General features: G+C 39.4%; 1 pseudogene; it reads left to right on the top strand.

Annotated features, from left to right (window-relative positions):
* Positions 1-22,716, top strand: part of LOC108700074 — a 110,643-nt pseudogene that overhangs the window by 56,521 nt on the left and 31,406 nt on the right.

The following is a 22,716-nucleotide window of genomic DNA, read 5'->3' as shown; positions in this document are numbered from 1 at the left end:
TGCCAAGGTAATTGTGTGTATATAGGAATATCGCAGACACATCTATACCATATATATATATATATAGACAAAATGCAGAGATTGACAGCACTCCAAGGAAATAAATCAAGTTAATAATTCAAATGAAAGTGGAGATTTATTGGTGATCCAACGTTTTGGCTCCGAACAGAAGCCTTTCCTTGAAAAAGATCCCAACAGGGATCGAAACGTTGGAAGAAGATACCATGTAACAATAAAAATTACATTTTTTCACTAAAGGGAGTGCTGGTTTTGAAACTATTGGTATATATATATATATATATATATATATATATATATATATATATATATATATATATATATATATATATATATATATATATAAATGCTCTGTGTGTATATATATATATATATATATATATATATATATATATAGTCAACTACAAGAGGTCCTCTGCCACTCAACCCATTATCAATATATTTAAGACAGAGACATTTTGTGCATACTGCTACTAAAAAATGCCTTACCCTTTAAACAACACAGGGATTGTTTGTCCATATATTGCAATATATTTAAGCTGGCCAACTACGTCAAAGTCATCCCATATCTGGCCAGTCCTACGCTTAATTTTCATCTGATTCATTAAGAATTCAATTGCTTAATTATACATTTTACACAGGGACTAAGTTTTACCTGCAACTTTACTAGATGACTTTGACGTAGTTGGCCAGCTTAAATATATTGTAATATATGGACAAACAATCCCTGTGTTGTTTAAAGGGTAAGGCATTTTTTAGTAGCAGTATGCACAAAATGTCTCTGTCTTAAATATATTGATAATGGGTTGAGTGCAGAGGACCTCTTGTAGTTGACTATATGTATTTTGTGGTCACACCCTCATTGCACCCCCGCCTAATGGTTTTAAAAAATAGTGGTGAGCACAACTTTCCCTTGTTTGTTATAGTTATACATGAGCAGTGACCAGCTCCATGTTGTAGCTCCCACCCTTCCCAGCTATAGTCAGGTGATCCCACTGGTGTCTAATAAAAGGGCAGCCAAGTTTGGGAGTTTTACTTTGAAAGCAGCTAATAAGTTGCAGGTAAAACTTAGTCCCTTTGTAAAATGTATAATTAAACAATTGAATTCTTAATGAATCAGATGAAAATTAAGCGTAGGACTGGCCAGATATGGGATGACTTTGACGTAGTTGGCCAGCTTAAATATATTGTAATATATGGACAAACAATCCCTGTGTTGTTTAAAGGGTAAGGCATTTTTTAGTAGCAGTATGCACAAAATGTCTCTGTCTTAAATATATTGATAATGGGTTGAGTGCAGAGGACCTCTTGTAGTTGACTATATGTATTTTGTGGTCACACCCTCATTGCACCCCCGCCTAATGGTTTTAAAAAATAGTGGTGAGCACAACTTTCCCTTGTTTGTTATATATATATATATATATATATATATATATATATATATATATATATATATATAGTGAATAAAGTACCCCCTCTTGTAAAATATAAGGATATTATAAGTTACCGAGGAGTTTCATGACCATATAAAAGTACGAGGCCGAAGGCCGAGTATTTTTATACAGGTCATGGAACTCCGAGGTAACTTCTAATATCCTTATATTTTGCAACTGGGGGTACTTTATTTATTATAATACACAAATTTTAGGGAGTCATGTGGCAGAAATGACATCAGAACTCACCGTTTATAAGGATATAATTTACAAGATATTCATGGCTTTTGTGTATTATATATATATAATCCTCCTCCAAAGAAGCCGCACGACTCAGGACTTATATTGAAGTGATGAATTTATTAGGACACACTAACGTTTCGGCTGTCACACCAGCCTTTGTCAAAGTAATACAATGTTAAAACATTTCCCCATAAATACCCTACCAATGGCGCGAAAAATCTCCAACCCTCCCACTCTGACGTATATACATGTGATTATATTGACAGACTGCTACCCCCATCTAAAATCTCAATACAAATTCAATCAACAATTATAAATCGTTTAAGATAGTGAAAACAACCCTGTAAAGTAAAAAAAGTATCAAAAATGCACATCGCTACAGTATCTCCTACAGGACCATCCGATCCATTGTTGTAGTCAGGACAAGTATCAGCGCCCTGATGATCCATAGTGCCCATCGTGGATAGTGTTACAAATCATTAATAAAACACAGTTAAAATGAATATAAGTGGAAATCTAATGGTCAGCTTGAATCGCTGAATCAGTGCAGGCTTACCGTTATTGAGTGATAAGAACCGCCTTGTCAAAGTGTCAAGCCGTCACCGTGTCAGCGTCATATTTACCCTGCTTAATACCGCTAAGTGCAAAGAGATCTCTCCGATCCTACGGTCCCAATGGGTCCGTGATTAGCTCGATGTCCCAGTGTCTACATATCTCACCCCGTGCGTCCTTTAAACAGCCCACACGCAGAATCATTGCGCGCATTGTTAGTGCGTCAACCACAAGCTAGCGTTCAATAGGGTGTCAAGTTCATTCACCCCTCTGGGTCTGTGTCCGCATAATTTACATATTAGATGCAGTAGTCGATCTGTCAATTTGACATCCACAGTCTGTCAGGCGCATTCATATGTTAATCCACACGGGTCATACGGACCTCCCGTCTCACAATTGTCGTATCATCAGGCACGGAGACACGTAACGATCTTAGGCTTTGGATCGATCAGGATCGTATATATAATGTTCTCCATGTCCAACGTATCCCAAATCACCCATACAAGTGTATCCCACTCCAACCCCATCGGAAAAGGTCACTTAAAAATAAACACAAAATAATATAAAACACAAAACTACAAAAATATCAAAAACAAAAGACATGACTAATAAATGAACGAAAAATATCCTCTAAAACCCCATATCTCAGGTGAATAGATGTACTCTCAGTATTAAATGCTTATCATGGCCAGGGTCATATTAAGCACTCCAAGTGGTGCTCTCATAGGGCATGAGGTATGGATTCGCTCGCTAACTACTCAACTGCCCAGAGTGGATTCAGAGTCGGGTAGAGGGTCAGTAGTCAATGTTGGTCCTCGTGGAACCCCTCAGCCTAGTGGGACCCCTCAGTCTGTTTAATACTGTCCCCCTAATAAGACCCAAATATGCCTGACCCTTCAATCTGAGAAAGTTATTTTTACAAAAATGCACCTCAGTGCGGGACTGAATCCATCCCTATATTAAGAACAATAACTACATTCCTATATTATTAGAGTCACAGTGTATGCTACTACCGCAGTAATCATTATGCCAGATTAATAAGGGAATGTGTAAATTCAGACAAGTAGCAAAAAGAAATCCAATATCAACTATCCGCTTAAACATAGATAATCATTATGTCCCCTTATACTCAAACTTCAATCATCGCTTGTGGGCACCACCTGGTGGAAGGAAAATAAGAGAGTTAGATTTCATCCCATATTGTAAACCCCCTAATAAAAAGGAGAATAGGACACCATCTCATTGAGTCCACCCGGGCTGATTGAATTCAACCTGTGGATCCATCTTAATTCGGCTTGCAACAGTAGTTTCTCACGATCACCGCCTCTCGTCGGTATTGGAATATGATCAATTATCATGCATCGAAAACTCGCCAGGGTATGTTTATACTCCAAGAAGTGAGAAGCCACTGGGGTTTCTGCCCTGCCAGTCTCCAATGCCTGTCGTATTGAACTTCGATGGTTAGCCATCCGGTCACGTAAGTTAGTGATTGTTTTCCCCACATAAAACAGTCCACAGGGGCATTTAATGAAATAAATCAAAAATTCTGATGTACAGTTAAGCATATACTTAATTTCAATTTTCTTCCCTGTATGTGGATGATTAAAGGAAGGGCCTACTATCAAGTGACTGCAAGTGATGCATGAAGGACACCTGTAGCATCCATTCTTAGCCGCCGTTAGCCACGTACTAGTTCCCCCACTTTGATAACAATGTGTGGGGTCGGTTTTAACCAGGAGATCCCGTAAATTTCGTCCCCTTTTATATGAAATCCGTGGTTTGCTACGAAAGATAGGTGGTAGAGTTCTATCTTTCTCTAAAACGGACCAATGCATATGAAGGGCATCTACCAGCGGTTTGTTATCCGGGGTGAAGGTGGTGATAAAGGTCAATCGTTTCTCCGCCTCTTTGTCCGCCTCGGTGGTTACTTTCTCCAACACCTCATCTTGGGTTCGTTCCAGGGCTAGATCTTTACACTCGAGTAAAGCCCGTCTATTATAGCCCCTTTGGAGGAAACGTGTAATCAGATCATCAAGTTGTTCACTCAGTATGGTACGATCGGTGTTATTTCTAACCATCCTGATCATTTGTGAAAACGGAATACTTTTCAACGTATGCGGTGGATGACAAGAAGTGTGTAGTAATATAGTGTTACGATCAGTAGGTTTCCTGTACGTAGTCGTTTGAAAATTCCCCTCCACAAGCTTCACAGTAAAGTCCAAAAATGACACCTGTTTTTCATCAATGGAGGCAGTAAACCTAATGGTTGAATTAAGAGAATTGAGATCAAGTAACATTTGTTCAAATTGCTGTTTGGTACCTGTCCAAACGAGGAACAGGTCATCGATGAAGCGATATAATCTGTAAATGTACTTGCCATACTGAGGTAGTATCTTTTTCTCTTCATATCTTGCCATATAGAGGTTCGCGAAGGATGGTCTTCCAATGTCTTCCAATGTAATCTTTTCTGAAATTTTGCCTGTGCCACGTGCAAGTTTAGGAAAACAGCGGGAGATTAGGGAGCTTAATGCGTGGCTCAAGTCTTGGTGCAGGAAGGAAGGGTTTGGGTTCCTAGAGCACTGGGCTGACTTTTCGTTGGGGTACAACCTATATAGCCGTGACGGTTTGCACCTCAATGGAAGGGGGTCCGCGGTGCTAGGGGAAAGAATGGCTAAGAGGTTGGAGGAGTGTTTAAACTAGGCAAGAGGGGGGTGGGTGAGATAAAGGATTATGGGGAAGCTAGTGTAGACGGGGTAGTGGGGTTAGTAAGGGGTCATGGGGGAGGAGTGAGGGGGGCATACAGTTTACCAGCTAAGGAGGTCCCTCTGTTACAAGGAAAACAGAATAATACTAACTTAACGTATAATTCTTCACTAAGTAATGCACATTTCAAAAGTAAAAGTAGTAACCTCCGCTGTATGCTGGCAAATGCACGGAGTTTGTCAGGTAAAATGGGAGACCTAGAATTAATTGCATGCTCTAAAAATTATGATATAATTGGTATCACTGAGACCTGGTGGGATGAAACATGTGACTGGATTGTGAATTTAAATGGTTACACCCTTTTTAGGAGGGACAGAGGGATTAAAAAGGGTGGAGGAGTGGGTTTGTATGTAAAGCCTGAATTAAAGCCATGCGCTAAAGAAATAAAAATAGCTGGCACTGGTGAGGGTGTAGAATCACTCTGGGTAGAGATTTCGACTGGGCAAAAGGTATCAAAAAGAATTATCATTGGTGTATGCTATAAACCACCTCGTATAAGTGTCGAGTATGAAGCCCAGCTACTCTTGCAGATACAAGCGGCTTCACAGCTGGGTCAAGTTGTTGCTATGGGTGACTTCAATTATCCAGACATTGACTGGGGTAATGGGGTTGCTAAGACAGAAAAAGCTAGTAGGTTTGTAAATATGCTGAATGACAACTTTTTATTCCAGCTCGTTCAAGAACCTACTAGGAATAACTCTCTTTTGGACCTTGTAATAACTAACAATACTGAACTCATCTCTAACATTTGTGTGGGTGAGCATTTAGGGAATAGTGATCATAACATGGTCTCCTTTGAGATTCTGTTGCAGAAGCAATTCTATAAGGGAGTAACTAAAACACTAAATTTCAGACGTGCAAACTTTGACAGTATAAGGGCATCTCTGCAACATATTAAGTGGGAAATGCTTTTCACAGGGTTAAACACAGAACAAAAATGGGAAGTCTTTAAAATGCTGCTTAATAAATATACTTGTCAGTATATTCCACTTGTAAGCAAGGAACGTCGTTGCAAAGCAAAACCTTTTTGGTTAAATAGAAGCGTTGGTGTTGAGGTGGGTAAGAAAAGACGTGCTTTTAAGGCTTTCAAGTTAGCTGGTACAGCTGAAACATTTATAAGGTACAAGGAGGCCAATAAATCATGCAAAGAAGCTATAAGGCAAGCTAAAATTGCTATAGAAAAGGATATTGCAGCAAGCAGTAAAAAAAATCCCAAATTATTTTTTAAATATGTCAATAGTAAAAAAATGAAGCAGGAAGGGGTGGGACCCTTACTATCAGAGGGGGATCAGCTGGTTGATGAAAACAAAATAAAAGCGCAGATTCTGAACTCGTATTTTTCATCTGTTTACACAAATGAAGAACCAGTAAGTGAAGGTTTCCTTCTTAACACTCCCAATTCTAGTAATACAACTAATGATGCATGGTTCACACAAGAAGAAATTCAAAAGAGACTTGAACAGGTTAAGATTAACAAAGGTCCAGGGCCAGATGGTATTCATCCCAGGGTAATTAGCGAGCTTAGCTCTGTGATTGCCAAACCTCTTTACTTAATTTTTCAGGATTCATTGAGATCTGGTATTGTGCCAAGAGACTGGCGAATTGCTAATGTGGTGCCTCTATTCAAAAAAGGATCCCGTTCTCAGCCTCAAAACTATAGGCCAGTTAGTCTGACGTCAGTATTAGGAAAGCTTTTCGAAGGGTTAATAAAGGATAAGATACTGGACTTCATAGCAAATCATAATACTATGAGTTTGTGCCAGCATGGTTTTATGCGTAATAGATCTTGCCAGACTAACTTAATTTCTTTTTACGAGAATGTAAGTAGAGACCTCGATTCTGGGATGGCAGTGGATGTGATTTACTTAGACTTTGCTAAAGCATTTGATACAGTGCCACACAAAAGGTTACTGGTTAAATTAAGGAATGTTGGCCTGGAACATAGTATTTGTACCTGGATAGCGAACTGGCTAAAAGATAGACTACAAAGAGTGGTGGTAAATGGAACATTTTCTAATTGGACCAGTGTTGTTAGTGGAGTACCACAGGGCTCTGTACTAGGTCCCTTGCTTTTCAACTTGTTTATTAATGACCTGGAGGTGGGCATTGAAAGTACTGTTTCTATTTTTGCAGATGATACTAAATTGTGCAGAACTATAGGTTCCATGCAGGATGCTGCCACTTTGCAAAGTGATCTGTCTAAACTGGAAAACTGGGCAGCAAACTGGAAAATGAGGTTCAATGTTGATAAATGCAAGGTTATGCACTTTGGCAAAAATAATATAAATGCAAGTTATACACTAAATGGCAATGTGTTGGGAGTTTCCTTAAATGAAAAGGATCTAGGGGTCTTTGTAGATAACACGTTGTCTAATTCTGGGCAGTGTCATTCTGTGGCTACTAAAGCAAATAAAGTTCTGTCTTGCATAAAAAAGGGCATTAACTCAAGGGATGAAAACATAATTATGCCTCTTTATAGGTCCCTGGTAAGGCCTCATCTGGAGTATGCAGTTCAGTTTTGGACTCCAGTCCTTAAGAGGGATATAAATGAGCTGGAGAGAGTGCAGAGACGTGCAACTAAATTGGTTAGAGGGACGGAAGACTTAAATTATGAGGGTAGACTGTCAAGGTTGGGGTTGTTTTCTCTGGAAAAAAGGCGCTTGCGAGGGGACATGATTACACTTTACAAGTACATTAGAGGACATTATAGACAAATGGCAGGGGACCTTTTTACCCATAAAGTGGATCACCGTACCAGAGGCCACCCCTTTAGACTAGAAGAAAAGAACTTTCATTTGAAGCAACGTAGAGGGTTCTTCACAGTCAGGACAGTGAGGTTGTGGAATGCACTGCCGGGTGATGTTGTGATGGCTGATTCAGTTAATGCCTTTAAGAATGGCTTGGATGATTTTTTGGACAGACATAATATTAAAGGCTATTGTGATACTAAACTCTATAGTTAATATAGGTATGGGTATATAGAATTTTAATTAAAAGTAGGGAGGGGTGTGTGTATGGATGCTGGGTTTTCATTTGGAGGGGTTGAACTTGATGGACTTTGTCTTTTTTCAACCCAATCTAACTATGTAACTATGTAACTATGTAACTATTAGACCCCATACTTGTGCCACTTATCTGTAAAAAATAGGACAGTTCAAACTTGAAATAATTACAAGTTAGGCATAACCTCAAAAGATCCATCAGGTAATCAATCTGTGGGCGTTTGTTGTCAGGGGATTCACATAGAAACTCACGAACCGTCTGGATGCCTTCCTCTATGGGAATCACAGTATACAATGATGCTACATCCATCGTGACCAGCCAGGAACCTGCTGGTATGGGGGTTGCCCTCAGGATTTTCTTCAGGAAATCGCCTGTATCACTGATATAAGAAAAGGTTTTCATAACCACAGGTTGCAAGAAGTGATCAACATATCTCGCCACAGGTTGTAGTAAAGAGCCTCTCGGGTTGAATTCAATCAGCCCGGGTGGACTCAATGAGATGGTGTCCTATTCTCCTTTTTATTAGGGGGTTTACAATATGGGATGAAATCTAACTCTTATTTTCCTTCCACCAGGTGGTGCCCACAAGCGATGATTGAAGTTTGAGTATAAGGGGACAAAATGATTATCTATGTTTAAGCGGATAGTTGATATTGGATTTCTTTTTGCTACTTGTCTGAATTTACACATTCCCTTATTAATCTGGCATAATGATTACTGCGGTAGTAGCATACACTGTGACTCTAATAATATAGGAATGTAGTAATTGTTCTTAATATAGGGATGGATTCAGTCCCACACTGAGGTGCATTTTTGTAAAAATAACTTTCTCAGATTGAAGGGTCAGGCATATTTGGGTCTTATTAGGGGGACAGTATTAAACAGACTGAGGGGTCCCACTAGGCTGAGGGGTTCCACGAGGACCAACATTGACTACTGACCCTCTACCCGACTCTGAATCCACTCTGGGCAGTTGAGTAGTTAGCGAGCGAATCCATACCTCATGCCCTATGAGAGCACCACTTGGAGTGCTTAATATGACCCTGGCCATGATAAGCATTTAATACTGAGAGTACATCTATTCACCTGAGATATGGGGTTTTAGAGGATATTTTTCGTTCATTTATTAGTCATGTCTTTTGTTTTTGATATTTTTGTAGTTTTGTGTTTTATATTATTTTGTGTTTATTTTTTAGTGACCTTTTCCGATGGGGTTGGAGTGGGATACACTTGTATGGGTGATTTGGGATACGTTGGACATGGAGAACATTATATATACGATCCTGATCGATCCAAAGCCTAAGATCGTTACGTGTCTCCGTGCCTGATGATACGACAATTGTGAGACGGGAGGTCCGTATGACCCGTGTGGATTAACATATGAATGCGCCTGACAGACTGTGGATGTCAAATTGACAGATCGACTACTGCATCTAATATGTAAATTATGCGGACACAGACCCAGAGGGGTGAATGAACTTGACACCCTATTGAACGCTAGCTTGTGGTTGACGCACTAACAATGCGCGCAATGATTCTGCGTGTGGGCTGTTTAAAGGACGCACGGGGTGAGATATGTAGACACTGGGACATCGAGCTAATCACGGACCCATTGGGACCGTAGGATCGGAGAGATCTCTTTGCACTTAGCGGTATTAAGCAGGGTAAATATGACGCTGACACGGTGACGGCTTGACACTTTGACAAGGCGGTTCTTATCACTCAATAACGGTAAGCCTGCACTGATTCAGCGATTCAAGCTGACCATTAGATTTCCACTTATATTCATTTTAACTGTGTTTTATTAATGATTTGTAACACTATCCACGATGGGCACTATGGATCATCAGGGCGCTGATACTTGTCCTGACTACAACAATGGATCGGATGGTCCCTGTAGGAGATACTGTAGCGATGTGCATTTTTGATACTTTTTTTACTTTACAGGGTTGTTTTCACTATCTTAAACGATTTATAATTGTTGATTGAATTTGTATTGAGATTTTAGATGGGGGTAGCAGTCTGTCAATATAATCACATGTATATACGTCAGAGTGGGAGGGTTGGAGATTTTTTCGCGCCATTGGTAGGGTATTTATGGGGAAATGTTTTAACATTGTATTACTTTGACAAAGGCTGGTGTGACAGCCGAAACGTTAGTGTGTCCTAATAAATTCATCACTTCAATATAAGTCCTGAGTCGTGCGGCTTCTTTGGAGGAGGATTGTTTGCAGCATTGTGAGGCATGCACCCAGGCCCTGAGTGAACATTTTGTCGTGAGTGCTGGGATTTCGGGGGAGTATATATATATATATATATATATATATATATATATATATATATTATTAACATGTATTTATATAGCGCCAACATATATTACGCTATGGGAGGGGCTACACCCATTCCCCTTATATACTATACAGGGAGCTGCACTTATCTAATTTACTTATTACACTGTAATATCCTTGGACTTGGGGGCTACACCCATATTAAGCATATATACATATAGGAGACTATGGGAGTTGCAGCAGTACAATATATGTTTGCATTTGTTGCTTGGGTGTGTGCCTGTATATTGGCATTATATATCCAAATTCCCTGGTCTAGATGCGCTGGAGCCGAGGACGTGCCAAGTGGTAAGGTAAACAGGTAGTAGCGAGGCCCAGAGTATGGCCCCCTACTTTTCCACCCATAGTTTTCAAACTATAGTCCAACCCCCCAATAGTCTGAGGGACTGTGAACTGACCCCCAGTTTAAAAAGTTTAAGGACCCCTGTTTTACCTCTTAATCCTTATCTCCCTGTGTGAACAACTCAGCTTTTGTCTCTTATATCTTCTGCTCAGGGGTGCTTCACCAATGAGGCGAGTTGACGCTGTCGCCTCAGGCGGCAGCGCCCCACTAGTTACCAGGGGCAGCAAAAATGCTGCTCCTAGTACTTTAAGAGCAAATTTCTGGGGGAGAGGGTGCAGCAGCAACTGCTGCTGCCTCAGGCAGCGGAGGGGCCAGGATCACCCCTGCTTCTGCTTGAGGAGGATGGGGAAGGAGGGGTTTGACAGCACTCTTGCAGTCCAGCATTAAAAGAAGAATGAAGCTTATCAGTGCATGAGATCACATGGGTGCATCCACTTAGTGACATGCATGCGTGTAATGAGCGAGTCTTTTGACTTGTTCATTATGCGCATGCAGGTTCCATCATGTGCATCAACAAACGCTTTGTTACTGTTCTCTGTGCCCCAACAGGGCCACCCACACTAGGAGCTCCCTCCTGGTGCAGGTGGCTTTGCACTAGTTGAGTGCCTTTTTCGGAGGGATAGGACCCAGAGAGTGGGTTTGTTGTTATGCTTATGCTTTACATGATGCATGAAAGCCCTAGCACAGACTGCTCCTGTATTCAGTAGGAACATTCATTGTGGGAGGAATACACAAATGCTGATCAATGAAAACTTCAGTAAACCCATAGCCTATCGGATCTAAGAAGCAAGATGAAGATGACTTACTCTCAACACTCAGCACATTTACTAAGCCTGAGTGAAGGATTCGAAGTAAAAAAACTTCGAATTTCAAAGCCTCGAATAGGCTACTTCGACCCTCGACTTCGATTTGAACGATTCGAACTAAAAATCGTTCGACTATTCGATAGTCGAAGTACTGTCTCTTTTAAAAAAACTTTGACTACCTACTTCGGCACTTTAAACCTACCAAGCTACAATGTTAGCCTATGGGGATCTTCCCCATAAGCTTTCTAAGCTTTTTTTGATCTAAGGAAAATCCTTTGATCAATGGATTAAAATCCTTCGAATCGTTCGATTTTTCTTTTGATTGAAGTATTTGCGGTAAATCCTTCGACTTCGATATTCGAAGTCGAAGGATTTTACTTTGAGGGTCGAATATCGAGGGTTAATTAACCCTCGATATTCGACCCTTAGTAAATGTGCCCTTTAGGGTTTGATTTACTAAAATTCAGTTTTTTTTTCACTAATGGTATTGATTCTTTAAAAAATTCTATAAAAGCCTACATATTTGAGATTTATCAAGTATAAAAACCACTAAAAACTCTTAATACAAAACTGTGCCAAGTAAAAGCTTACGAGGTCTCATAGAAGTAAATGTCAGCTGTGCTGATTTGTTGGACTATTTTGAGTGCATTGTTCAGCTTTTTTATCTGTTTGTACTTATGTTCAGATCTTTTAATAACTGTCATGGCATTTGTGGTTTTAGAGAGTTTAATTGTGGTCTCAAAAACCTCTAAAGCCAATAAAATCTAAACTTTTAAATGGGTTGTTTACCTTTAAATACGTTTTTAGTATTATCTAGAGAGAGATTCTGAGACAATTTGCAATTGGTTTTCATTTTTTATTCATTATGGTTTTTGAGTTATTCGGCTTTTTATTGAGCTGTTCGCCAGTTTGCAATTTCAGCAATCTGGTTCTATGGTCCAAATTATCCAAGCAACCATGCACTAATTTGAATAAGAGACATGAATATGAATAGGAGAGGGCCTAAATAGAAAGATGAGTAATAAAAAGAGCAGTTACAATTAATTTGTAGCCTAACAGAGCATTTGTTTTTTAGTTGGGGTCAGTGAGCCTAATTTGAAAGCTGGGAAGGGCCAGAAGAAAAAGTCAAATACATAAAAAAGTAAAACCTATAAAGAAATTGCAAAATTGCTAAGAATTGGACATTCTATAATGTACTAAAAGTTACCTAAAAGGTGAACCACCTCTTTAATAAATAGGCCTCCACACCTTGGAGTGGAGCCGCCCAGGTTATTTGGGGTCTTTACTTTGTACTGCTGTGTTGTTCAGTTTCTGGAAATCCATTGGTTTTATTTTTATTGAATTCCAGAATTTTGATGCATAATGAAAAGATTTTGTGCAATGAAAACCAAATATGAAGGCTGTATACCATCTCCTCCTCTGTCACCTCCTGCTAGCTAATACATGCTTTGCCTTGATAAGGACAGGTTGACCTCAGACTATTTGTGCACTCATAGTTCTTTGCATCTAGCTCTGGCTGTAATAGGATCTATTAAGCACTGTACTTGTGGTACGCCAGACAGAGTTTAGAAATACTGTGAAGCACAGGGCACCCTGGGAGAAAATGTCTTAAACCTCTGGTACATAACAGCTTTAATATGTGTTGTTTTGTCATTTTCATCAAATTTAACTAGAATGGGCAAACTCAGAGTTACATTAAGCTCCAAATTTTCTCATTCTTTGTCATTTGAGGTATTTTAATGGCAAATTGTATTTGCAGTCTAATGTGAAATTCACAGATGAGTATGGGTTTTGAAATATATGACACATTTAAAATCCAAAGAAAGGTGTTAATGAATAGCTGCCGTACTCTGTGCCTCTGGCTTGTCATTATAGCAATGTATACGTGATGTCTGACCTTGCAGTGATAATAGGAACGCCTGTGTTGGCTGTAAGGGTCACTTTGTCTTCATATTATTGACGTGAACCTTTGCAGGAAATGCTTAATACAGGTAGTGCTACCAGCCTGAGCAATACACCCAGTCAGTGCATTTTTCTCTTCTATATTTGCTGGGGGAATATCTCCTTGCTTTGCTGACTTTAAGCAGAGCATCTGCGGCACAACGTTTAAAGGTGAATTAAATCTTAATAAAAAAGTAGCCTAGAAATGGTGCTTTTTATATTTTTGGCATCTTTACTAGCCAAGGCCATTTCAGATTAATTATATTTTAGTTGGGATCAAGTACAAGGTATTATTATTATTATTATTATTATTATTATTATTATTATTATTATTATTATTATTATAGAGAAAAATAGTAATTTAAAAAAATGTGATCATGATGGCCTTCCCCTAATTTAGAGCTTTCTGGATAATGGTAAGGGTGCACATGGAGTCTTGTGTCGGTATTCTTCTCCAGATTAAGCTGCTCCCAGTATTGTACAATTAATTAAGTCAAGCCTTGACTTTCCTTTTCCGAGATATAATATCTGTAGTCTTACCAGAAGCAAAGCCCGGGAGGTCAGATTCAGAAGCAGAAACTATACTATATGGCAGTTATGCACAACTGACACTTGCCGATTCACATAGATGCTCTTGCCCCTCTTTTAAGCATCACCTTCATATTTGTTACATGATCTGTTTTTAATACATAAACCATTTCATGTAAAATGTAAAGCAAACAGTTTAGCTAACACCTCCGTGCCTCTTCTCTGCCTAATCCTTTGCCTGTGAGATTAATGAATTTCAAATCAAGGCATATTTTGCTTATGAGAATAAATCTTCACTTGATTATGAATGAAATGCAATAGTACGCTGCCTTATATTTATTCATGTTTAACCCTCAGGGAATCTTAGCGAGCGGAAACCCTCAGTGTCAGCTTCAGATCTTACTAAAACGTGGGCTGGGTACTTAGTAAGGTTTTTTCGCAAAGACTGTTATCTGCAATATTGTCAGTGGTGTGGGAGCTGGGGGAGGAGTGAGATTTGCTTCTACAGGTGTAACCTTCTAACATTCACATCACAGCAAATATATCCATCTCGCCTTATGAAGCTGCCGTTATTGGCACCAGATGCACCCATTTATAACAACTGGGACCTTTAAAATACCAGCTTACCAAGCTCTTCTTCATGATCACATTCACAATACATAGTGTTTTTCACAAAAAAAGCCTCCACCCGCTGCTGATGCAGCACTGTTGTTCCCTTTTGTGAAATCACTTTGCAGAATGTCTAATTACTTTAAATACGGCGTTTAATAAGATTTAATCCTGACATCACAAAATTTAGCCCTATATATAAGCTGACAATACTCATTCTGCTTCTTCAGAAATCACATTTTCTTGGCTTCCTGTCTCTGAATCTCTCTCTCTCTCTCGCAGTAGGAAAATATTTACCATAGTCTTTACCCTTTACTTTCTATTAATTTCCTGTGAGCACATTGATTTTGTGAATATCTGCATTTACATGTATGACTGGTAGCTGCCCTATTGCTTAATTTAACTCGGGCGAACCTGAAAATTGCCCACTTACCCAACGTCAATAGCATCAGGTACTGACCATACATTGAAAATATCACAGGCATCAAGTAATATGTATTGTTCATTTTTATATAAGCTGTTCTCTGTGATGGAAATCCTTAAAATATTGACTGTTTTCAGGTAGTTATGCTCTCGATTTGAGTAAGTATTTATTTAAATCCAAGAGGGACTTACTCATCGTGGACGAGAATCTTATATCCCTGGAGGACTATAGGAGGATAAATCTGACACATACTACTATTCTATGCTAGTTATTACAGTTGAGCCTTATTGGAGCAATTATTTAGTCAACATGCTACACAGGGATTTGTTTTCTGAGATGAAATATGCATTTTATAGAGTAAAAGCTTGCCAGAAGGGTTCAGTTGTATGGGATAGTTCACTTGTGTTAATTATTCGATAACCTTTTAGAACCTTTGAAAATGTGTAAAAATGGCATGTTGTAATTTGTGCTGCAGTCTCTAATGATAATTATCTATACTGGAAAGTGGCCAAATTCTGGTTGACATTTGTTTCAATAAGATGGACACTGCCACTGATTTACTAATACTTTGGTTCCCCATCGACAGAACGTTGGTTTAATTTTCTAATTTGTAGGTAAATTGCTGCTGATCACATGCTACTAGCAGCTGCTGGTTAAGTCTGTGTACCAATTACAAGAATATACTGGCACTCACGGCTGGTTCAAGCAGGGAGATCCCCTTGAGTGTTTATTTGTAGAAATGCAAATTTTGCATTTCTGCAAATAAACACGCAAGGGGATCTCCCTGCTTGTACCAGCCATGAGTGCCAGTGTATTTTTGTAATTGATTGCTTGGGAGGGTGCCGACCCCTCCAACACCGTGCATCAGGCATCTATCTTTGAACGCCAGGGTGTGCGAGCAGGCCAGATTATCCAATCTCAGCCTGTCTACCAGCGAGGTCATTGTCCGAGCAGACACCTTTGTGCAGCTTTATCACACTGGGATATAGCTACAGTATATTTTTATGTATTAAAAAAATCTATATAATATAATATAAAAGCTGTATGGGATCCGTTATCCAGAACCCCATTGTCCAGAAAGCTCCAAATTACGGAAAGGCTGTCTCCCATAGACAACATTTTATCCAAACAATCTTAATTTTTAAAACATATTTCCTTGTACTCTGTAATAATAAAACAGTACCTTGTACTTGATCATAACTAAGATCTAATTAATTCCTCTTGGAAGTAAAACCAGCCTATTGGGTTTATTTAATGTTTACATGATTTTCTATTAGACTTGAGCTATGAAGATCAAAATTACAGAAAGATCTATTATCTGGAAAGCCCCATGTCCAGAGAATTCTGGATAACAGGTCCCATACCAGTAATTGATGAAATACTAAGTATAGATAAACTCTTTTTATTTGTACAGTTCAACCTCTGCGATCTCCTGTGTAAACATTATAATGAATCAAAGGAAATAGGGGGTGCAGATATTTATCCGCAAGTAACTTAATTCCTGTTATAGTACCACTTTATTTATTTATTTAAATGTAAAATGTGGTCTATTAAACCTTGGTAGAGGCCAGAAGCCTGCTTTTTGTTTAGGACTTCCTTAGATTCTCAGGGATTTGACCTGTTCCCTTGCAAGTACTTTGTCGTCTCTCATTTTCTTGTAACCTTTTCCTTCTTACTGCATGGTATGAACATTGTGGTGCCCTTTATGTTTAAATATGCAGTAGACTCCCTCAATGAAATGTCTGGAAATGTGCTAAACCTAAGTGATGCACCGAATACTGTCGCAACAATGGCTACGGCTGTCCTGATTGGCTGTAAGTGTATCATTGTATTATTTGTTTTGGTGCAAGACTTAAAGGGGTTGTTCATCTTGAAATTATTTTTTAGTATGATGTAGAGAGTGCTATTCTGAGACAATTTGCAATTGGTTTTTATACTTTATTTGTGTTTTTTAATTCCAAATTACCCTAGCAACCATGCAATGATTTGAATGAGGGACTAGAATATGAACAATAGAGGGCCTGAATAGAAAGATAGTAATAAAAAGTAGCAATAACAATAGCATTAAAAACAAATGGGAAAGATAACAGATGAAGAATCATGTATGTATAATGACTGATGGCAGTGTTGATTTACTAGCTTTTATAATATATACTAAACTTTAGAAATCACTTAGAAGCGCACAGTAGATCTTTGGTATTGCATAATCTGTTCGAGCACCAATCAACAAACAGTTCCTATGCTCTTCACGGCTTCTGATTCAGGGGTTCCCGAGTTCAATCCTTGAAGCTATGTTCTTCAGACACCAAATGTAAAATGCAAGCAGCCCTTGGCCTTCTAGGTATATGTGAATGTCAGCAGAGATGCTTGCGAACTGGATTTCAGTGGCCCCTGAGTTTTACTGCTTATATCTTTTCTTGGTGTCTTCACAGCATATTAACAATCTCTGCATACCCCCACAGACCATTCCAGTCTACTTTTCATTCCCCCTCTGTATGTGGCATTACATCCCATATCTTCTTTCAGCCCAGTGCATGTACATATACATTAAATACCCTTCCCAAATATATCCCATATAATTGTGTATATCGAACCCTTACCTGTTCAAATAATAGGCCATATTACTAGTATACGGTATATTCTTATCTACTCATAATGATAGGAATTTAAGTACAAGGAAAGCTAGATTAACTGGTGGGGGGTGCCTATTTGTTCCTGATTGGAGACATCTAGGGAGTCTATTTATCATACTGTGTAAAACAGTAGAGTAAAACCACAGTGATGATGCCCACAACATCCAATGAGATCTTTGCTTTTGTTTTCTAACTTGTAGGTGACAGTTGAAATCTAATTGCTGATTGGTTGCTATGGGCAACATCACCAGTGATGTTTTTCTTCCCTGTTTTACACATCATGATAAATAGGCCCCCTTGTGTGGTATTAGTCTGTTTACTGAGCTCAGTAATTAGCTGATTTACTGAGAAAGATTAGCAGCGCAGGGGAAAAAAACTCAACAATGACTGGGAAACTTGCCAGCACACTGTTTATATAGTTGCATTAATAACAGTTCATTAGTGAGCCATTTAAATATAGAAAAATGTCATGGTTGCCATATCTGGAATCGTGTGTGTATGTGTGTGTCCAAAATAAGGTGTAACCTTTCTTGCTCAATATACCTTTTCTTCTCATGTTACTTTGTATGTGGAAGCTTTTGTCTTTATTCTGCTTCAAAATAAGCACATTCATCTAAAATCATCACCGCAATGTTCTTCTTTTCTGGTCTCAAATCCGCATAAAATAATTGGTGAAAGAGCATGCACAAATGGGTAATTGCACATGTCTGCAGCCTTTGCATTCACTTTTCTAAAGGATAAAATACAAACACAAGCATTTCAGATAAAGGGATTCTATCATCACCCACTGTTCGTTTTTTAAAATCTCATTTATAGGGATGCGTGAATTTTGTTGCTGAGTTTCGCAGTGGAAATGACGCCCATAGACTCCCATTGGAGAAAAAAAAATGTGAATTTTTGGTGAAGCAGATCAAATATGCCCATCCCTACTCGTTTACTTTTTTATTTTTTGAATGGCTTTGTCTTTTTCCTCTAACGCCAGATCAGTTTCCCATGCAGATCATCAGATGTTTATCCCACAATCTCACCCCCTCTCTGGCATTAGGCTGTGGCTGTAAGCTAACCTTTCATATCTCTCAAACCCTTTTGCATGCAGGTAGAGAAACTTTATTTTGATATCACAGCACAACATATGACCATCTTGTTGCACTCACATTTTAGTAGTTAAAACAGGCATATAGTCTCTTTTCCGTGCAAATCCGTACTGCTACAAGTCTTTCCCAGTGGTTTGTGTTGAGGTTTCCGACCCGCGTTTCCTCCACGATCCACTTGTCACTTGTTGCTTCCTGGGCACTTGGATATGACGTCAGCCGTCTATGCCTTAAGCGTTTCGTTGCTTAGCGACTTCATCAGAGGCTTTCCTCTTTTCCTTTCCATCAGTGGAAAGCCTCTGATGAGGTGTTTTTTTAATGTCATATAATAAAAAGGGTTTTTACACTATATTTGCGCACTTTTAACCTCTTCCAGCCCAGAAAGAATATCCTACAATTTTATTCTCTACAAATCGTGATGTGCATATGCTAAATCTAAACGTTTGTAAGTACCCATCTAATAGCCACATGTGGTGAATCGTAAAGGGTAACTGCACCAAAGAGTTTATTTTGGTTGTGGAACTACAACTCTCAGTAAATACTACACTATAAAAAATCTTTTTCCTTTTTTCATCATATTTTTTCCCCTGAGCTTTGAATTAGCGCTGACCTTTCAAGAAAATCTTGGACTGTTGTTTTTTACGCGAGGAGAAACGAGGTCTGTTGGGTCGGACAACAAAGGGGAAGACTCAGAGACTTTGGTCATTTAACTTTTTATAAGTTTAATACTTTTATAAATTCACAAAACATGCTCTGGGCTTCTGTCAGTTGCCTAATCTGCAGGCGCTGATCCAGAATATGTATAATTTAAACGTCAGAATAATAAAGGCTAATTAGCAATTAATTCAGTGCATATAGCATCAGAATTTGTTACTAATTAGCCCTGTGGCATTGGCTTCATTTTGTGCTTGGTGATTTTAGACAACCCTCAGCGTAGCTTTTTTGCAGCTGCTAAGCATGTGAGCATACTGAGTATGTGCAGTGTCCGTTATCCAGAATCTCTGAAATACAGGAAGGCTGTCTCCCATAGACTCCATTTTATTTTACTTGCCCCCAAGCATTTCAAGACAGACACTGTAATAGTCCCTCCCAAGCATTTCATGACAGACACAGTACTTGCCCCCCCCCAAGAATATCATGACAGACACAGTAATTGACCCACAATAATTTCATGACAGGCACAGTACTGCCCCCCCCCCCCAAGCATTTCATGATAGACACAGTTCTTGGCCTCCCAAGCATTTCATGACCGATACAGTACTGCCTCCCAAGCATTTCATGACACACTGTACTTGACCCACAAGAATTTCATGACAAACACAGTACTGGCCCCCAAGCATTTCATGACACAGTTCTGGCCCCCAAGCATTTCATGACGGACACAGTACTGCCGATAAGCACTTCATGACAGATACATTACCCCCCCCCAATCATTTCATGACAGACGCAGTACTTGGCCCCCAAGCATTTCATGACGGACACGGTACTGCCCCTCCAAGCATTTCATGATGGAGATGGTACAGCCCCCCCAAGCATTTCATGACAGACATGGTACTGCCCCCCAAGCATTTCATGATGGACACGGTACTGCCCCCCCCCCAACCATTTCATGATGGACACGGTACAGCCCCCTCAAGCATTTCATGACGGACACGGTGCTGCCCCCCCAAGCATTTCATGATGGACCCGGTACTGACCCCCCAAGCATTTTATGACAGCCACAGTACTTGCCCCCCCAAGAATTTCATGACAGAAACAGTACTTATGCCCAAAAATTTCATAACAGACACAGTACTGGCCCCCTAAGCATTTCATGACAGACAGAGCACTTGCCCCCCCTCCCCAAGCATTTCATGATAGCCACAGTACTGGCCCCCCAAGCATTTCATGATAGACAGACATACGTTTTTATATGCTATTGTTTTTTTATTAAAAGGTTAGTCTGACTGTGTGTGCAACTGCTGTACTAACAAATAACTGTACTTCACTCTCACAGCAGTGCAGCAAGCAAAACATGAGAAACCCACCAAAAGTAAAGTTGCAGAAAGATCCAGGCCACTTGCTGCACTACTGAGAATGGGAAGTACTGTCCTAAAGTGGGCATTTTTGCAAGACACAAATTGTACGTGGAACTGTGCTGTGACTAATCTACTAACATTTTTACCATGAGACCCACACACTGTCCTGCTCGATGCCTGTGATAGTGTGTGTGTGTGTGTGTATGTATAATTGTGAGCACCATGCCACCTGTACTAGGTGGGAAACATCTGGCACAGACTACCATGTTGGTGCACCACACATGCACACAGTGAGCAGATGTCTGGTTTATTAACGAGAGGCACCTCATCCTTTACCTTTGTAGGCATTTATCCCATTGAAGATATATATATAATACATAGATATAGAAGTTGCAGGTGCACTTCTCAATTTATCACTACCCTGGTGCTCCCATAAATATTCATAGAGATTAATGATGCTCCCACAGGTCTTAGATTATATCTATATATACTTGGTTTCCACATCCGTTTGCCAGAGTTGTCTTGTGCCTTATACAAGACTATTGTTGCTTAAGGCACAAGCCAAGTACATATATTTTAAAACCCCTACATATACATCTTTCTCTTTCCCTACTCTTGTATATACTAGTATATAATAAAAAAATCAGTATTTACACTTTCTCTGAGTTCAAATCAGTTGTTTGTTTATTACATTTACTTAAACCAGTTTAGTGCTAGTCATAGCATATAGAAAAAAAACTGAGTGCTTCTCTCCTCGTTACATGCCACAAACTGATAAAAGTTACCTTTTACAATTGTGTCTATTAGTTTGGAAATCTAAAATGTGTTATTTTGTATAACTGTTTTGTCTCCAGATGGCATATCTAGGGCTGGTTCAGCTCTCTTTAATGAGATGAGGAATGCAGTATTCGGAAAAGTGGCTCAGAGCTCCATTAGAAGGATCGCTAAAAATGTCTTCTTACATCTGCACAACCTGGACCTGGGGTTTCACCTGAACAGGCAGACGGCGGCTCTGTCCAAAGCTATAGACCGAGGGACAAGGGGCATCAGCTTTGTTTTAAGTGCCTTGGTTTTTAACCTGGAGCCCACAATGTTCGAGGTTCTCCTAGTGAGCAGTATTTTGGTAAGTCTTGTTTAAACTTTGATATGAGAGCAGATCCAAATCCTGATAATCTTAGGGGCCTGCCTTACTAATAAAGGCTACTCAATTAAATGCGGTAATTAGAACAGATCAGATAATTTTAAAAATAAACTATATTGTACTGTGAATTCTAAGTCTGTATAAAAATACTTGACTAATAGAGTATGTCAACAAGGACCCTGGCATTTTTACATCCTCTGCAGTCCGAGAGGCTTCCTTCTACTTATAAAAACTGAATATTTTTCTGCATAGGATGCTGTTCTCGGAAGCATGGAAGAGGTTAAACCTTTATTTTGTAATATTTGAGCTCTGGGGAAAAAGCCTTAAGTGCTTCTAATTCACGCCCTGGGCATTCTTTCTATAAATTTGCACTTGAACAAATGGCAGGTCGTTCTAAAATGCTACAAGTCGGTCTACGCACTTCATAGTGCTGTGTTTACTTGAAACTGTAATAATACCTGTCACTGTGAAGGATCCAGGCTATAATCTGTGTCTGGCTGACCTCACATTGGGACAACTCACCTTCTGAGGCCTATGCAAATGTGCCTTGCATCACAAAATTCTCAGCATTAGCTGCTACTTCCTTTCCTCCTGAGCCGGGGGGGGGGGCATATCCATGATTGTGAACTGATTCTTCATTTGCATATTTTCAATAGATTATGATTTTTTGTTTTCCTCTAGTACTATAAATGTGGTGCCCAGTTTGCAATGGTGACATTGGGAACACTAGGAACATACACTGCATTTACCATAGGACTCACACAGTGGAGGTAAAACAGATAAGTATTCCAGAAAGCTTTAGTTGTTTTTGTTTACCAAAAG

The sequence above is a fragment of the Xenopus laevis genome, chromosome 8S (genome assembly GCF_017654675.1).
Source record: "Xenopus laevis strain J_2021 chromosome 8S, Xenopus_laevis_v10.1, whole genome shotgun sequence".
Classification (NCBI taxonomy): domain Eukaryota; kingdom Metazoa; phylum Chordata; class Amphibia; order Anura; family Pipidae; genus Xenopus; species Xenopus laevis.
This window is presented reverse-complemented; position numbering and strand designations above follow the sequence as displayed.